Below are 4,145 nucleotides of genomic sequence, written 5' to 3' on the forward strand. Positions count from 1 at the left end.
TGGCCAATTTAGGAGGGGATTGCTGTATAAGTCTCCATCTGACTCTCCGTCTGTTGTTGGATAGTTTTAATGCATTAGACTCCCTCGTGGGCAAAGGTGGGGGATTAAACAAGCCCATATTCCCTATTTTCAGAGTCATTCTCAGAGCGTTATGGTCACTATCCTGTCTCTGGTGTACATAAAAATCAAGGACCTTTTCCCAAGACCTGGTTTCCACCAGGATATAATCAATCAGGGAAGTCTGCCCCTCTCTATTAAACGCGGACTGGCCCGGCTGATCAGACTTGGTCCTCCCATTACATGCCCTCTATGAGAGGGCCAAGGTGAGCGAATGAAGTTGCATGGCCAGTGGTGACCAGACTTCAATCGGTGTAATTTGTGGATCAGGTATCGACCAGTGCTGGTCTTCTTCAGTGGGCGCACCTAAGTATAAGCGGCTCAAATTGACAATTAAAGTCATCTCCTACGATCAGCAAAATTGCTGGGTCCAGAGTTGGTATAAAGTGCCCCAACTGATCTATGGCACCCGATTCCTGTCTGTTACTCACCGGTCTGGAATATACATTGATAAGGGCTATTCGTACCTTTGTGGGGTGTGTCAGCAGAACACATTGAATATCATTGGTGGGGGATATCATCTGCTCGGCTTTAACGTCGAGATGTGTACCCACGCAGATGGATAAGCCACCTGCTGGTCTCCCCCTCGAAGTGGCCATGATATTAAAAGAAGCAAAGACTACTCTCTGGTGTTCTTCCCTGGCCCATGTCTCTTAAAATAGGAAAATGTTGTGGTTGTCCGCAAAACGTCCCAATCTGGACAAATTAATTTATTTTTAAGTCCTGCCAGGTTCCATGACAGAATCTGCATACTATCACCAGTTCTCTTAATCTGCACCGTGCCTCACTAATGTTGGCACCTAGGGCGGGAGGATTGTTAGTATGACCTCCAGGTAAGCTACCAAAGGCTCCCCCGGTTCCCCTTTACTACTTGCTACTAGGGGTGAAGCAGCCTGAGCCCTCCCTGGTCGTGTGCATAACAGAGGCAAGCTAGTGCACAAGGCACTAACCGGGCTACTACCCCCTAGTGGGCGGGACCCGCTGAACTCCAATACTGCCCTTATTACCAGCCACGGAATTGATGGGTTATCCCCTTCCTGAGGTCCCTTCCCTAGTCAGTCCACCTCCTTTAGACCTTCATATCTGTTGTGCACCATGATGTTAAATTGAGGGCGCCTATTGTACACATCCCATCTACTCTCCTTTGCAGACCCAGAGCCCATCTTGTGGACTGCAGGTACTGCACTATGTGTTAGAGTTGTATGTAATTGGGAGTAGAAGGAATCTAAAGAGCAGAGACTAATTCCTGTTGGAACGTTCTGGCGGTTAGTAGGGGTGTCAAGTAAATTTCTGACGTTGTTGGGGTTTTTAAAATTGATGACAAAACACTCCCCTGGGTCTGTTTTCCTGCGGGTTCCCAGCCACCCTACTCTTCGAACCATAATAATCTCCCCAGCTCTGGCATGCTCAAAATGTTTATATCTCGCAAGTCAGAACAGGCATTTATTCCTTAGTTCGAGTTGGGTCTCCTTGGCATTGAATAGAATTGACGGGGTTCCTGTCAGTATGACTACATATGGAGCACATGCCGGGGGAAGATTTATGTGGGGTAGATGGGTTTCGTCGGTCACACTCCTTACTACTTTGGGATCATGTTCTGGTCACCTGGTGTTATTACTGTTGTCCCCCAAGATTGGGGGGTGAGGATTGTCACTGCCACTGGAATCAGGGGAAGTACTCTCAACTCTGGGGCCGCTATTGGGGGTGCTATTACCCTTCTTGTTTCTGCCGCTCTCTGGCCCTCCTTCTTGCAGCGTAGCCAAACTCTCCTTAGTATGCTCTTCTCTTATTGTGTGTATTATAGATGGAGTTTTCCCATTGGGGCCTGTTTCAGTCTCTACCCCCACTTTCTTTGTGGTGGGATTTGGAAGTGCGGCAGGCCCTACATCCCCAACTGTCATTGCATGCTCAAGTTTTTCTAATTTGATAATTAAGGGGGCTAGTTCTTCTCTTAGTGTGGCCCTCACTTTATCGTGGAGTGCCTTCTATCAAATTGCGTGCCCATGGTGGGAAGTTAGTGTCTCCACTGACAGATGGGTGGCTAGCCCGATCGATTTCTAGCTCTGTACTCTTCCTAGTATCCACCATGGTCTCCCCACAGAGTTTTTTTTCCTAGGACCACTCTCAGAGTTTGGCTTCCGTTTGCAGTTTTTGGGGATATTTGTGGACGAGCTGCCCTTGCGCGGAACCTTCTTCAATGGGATGACCTGGATAGGTGTTGTACTTGGCTCTGCCGGCTGTGTTTGGGGCGAAGTTGCCGGAGATAGTGGATCTTGTGCATGAATAAATATATCTGCTATGAGTGACAGCCTCCGCTCAGTGAGCTCGATTTCTGTATTCACCACCCCTATGGCCCTCTGCAGCATTTTGTCTATTGATGTTTGGGGTGGTGGAGGGGCTCTAATAATTTTGTTTCTGCAAGGACCTACCCTTTTTCCCATATTTCCACTATCTTTCACTTGGTTCATACGCCCAGTTCAGGCTAGGGGAGGGCGGGGGGAGTGCACCAGCCAACACAATTAGCACCTGTTAACAATATGTACAACAGTCCCTTATTTAATCATACTCCCCCACAGTCCTGGGTGTTTTTTTGGGACTAATCAGATGAAACTATGCTGTAATTGAATGTCCCCAACTCAGTCCCAACGCACGTGTCAAATCCAGGTGATTACTGTCTGAAAGTCTGTGGCGCCCAGGCCGTAGAGGTGAGAATGATGTTGAGAGGCTTACAACAATCTTCTTTTCCTCACTAGAGCCAGTGAAAACTGCCAAAGGGTGTGGCCCAAATCAGCCTCCTCCGGCCTCTGATGGGCACGGACGGGCCCACCCTTGGCCCGGGCTACGCCCGGGCATCTCCCGCGCGTGTCCCGCACTGCGGGAGGGCCGCACTGGCCAAGAGTGCCTCTGGCGCCCTCCGATGACATCCTCGCCCGGTGCCACGCAGGGTCTGCTGGGTGTTGTAGGCCGCCGCCCGGCCGTTCCCCTCACGGCAGTATGGCGGCGCGGCAATGCAGCTGGCCCCGGGAGAGCAAGGTAGGGGCAGTGTTGAGGGTAAAAGAAAGCTGTTCCCCTCACGGCAGGCAGTGACAGAATCGGCGCGTCCCGCGCTGCGGGAGGGCCGCGCTGGCTAAGAGGGCCTCTGGCACCCTTCTATGATGTCCTCGCCCTGCGCCACGCAGGGCCTCCTGGGTGTTGTAGGCCACCCCCTGGCCATTCCCCTCATGGCGGTATGGCGGCACAGTAATGCAGCTGGCCCCAGAAGAGCGAGGTAGGGGCAGTGTTGAGGGTAAAAGAAAGCTGTTCCCTTCACAGCAGGCAGTGAAAGAATCGGCACATCCCGTGCTGCGGGAGGGCTGCGCTGGCTAAGAGAGACTCTGGCGCCCTCTGATGACGTCCTCGCCCTGCGCCACGCAGGGCCTCCTGGGTGTTGTAGGCCACCGCCTGGCCGTTCCCCTCACTGCGGTATGGCAGCGCGGCAATGCAGCTGGCCCCGGGAGAGCAAGGTAGGGGCAGTGTTGAGGGTAAAAGAAAGCCTTTACTCTCACGGCAGGCAGTGAAAGAATCGGCGCATGTAAAAGTGCATTTGCTCTCGCTTGCAAGAAATATTGTTTTTCACAAGAGGCTTGGAGCACACCTATTGCTTACTACTCGTGGGCTTTATTGTCACTCTCTTTCGCTGCCTCTTAATTTGGCAGCATGTGCCAGTTTCACTTCCTCTTCTTTCGTCTGGAGCATGGCCCAAGTACTTATTGCTTCATTTTGATTAGGTTTCTTCTGCTGCTGGTGGTGTGATTAGTACTGAGAAAGGGGGGTCCCAGCAAACAACAATACAATCAAACCAATCAGTATCAATAAATAAAGAAACACTTGATTAGCCTACACTGTTATTTATTCACAATGTAGGTATATATTAGTTATCATAGATTTAGATAATCACAGACTATATGGTGCCCCAGGAAGGGAGGGAAGTGGTATAGTGCAGGTAGTGTGGGTATGGGACAGTGACAATAAAAAACAACCAAATGGTC

The sequence above is a fragment of the Lissotriton vulgaris genome, chromosome 11 (assembly GCF_964263255.1).
Source record: "Lissotriton vulgaris chromosome 11, aLisVul1.2, whole genome shotgun sequence".
Classification (NCBI taxonomy): domain Eukaryota; kingdom Metazoa; phylum Chordata; class Amphibia; order Caudata; family Salamandridae; genus Lissotriton; species Lissotriton vulgaris.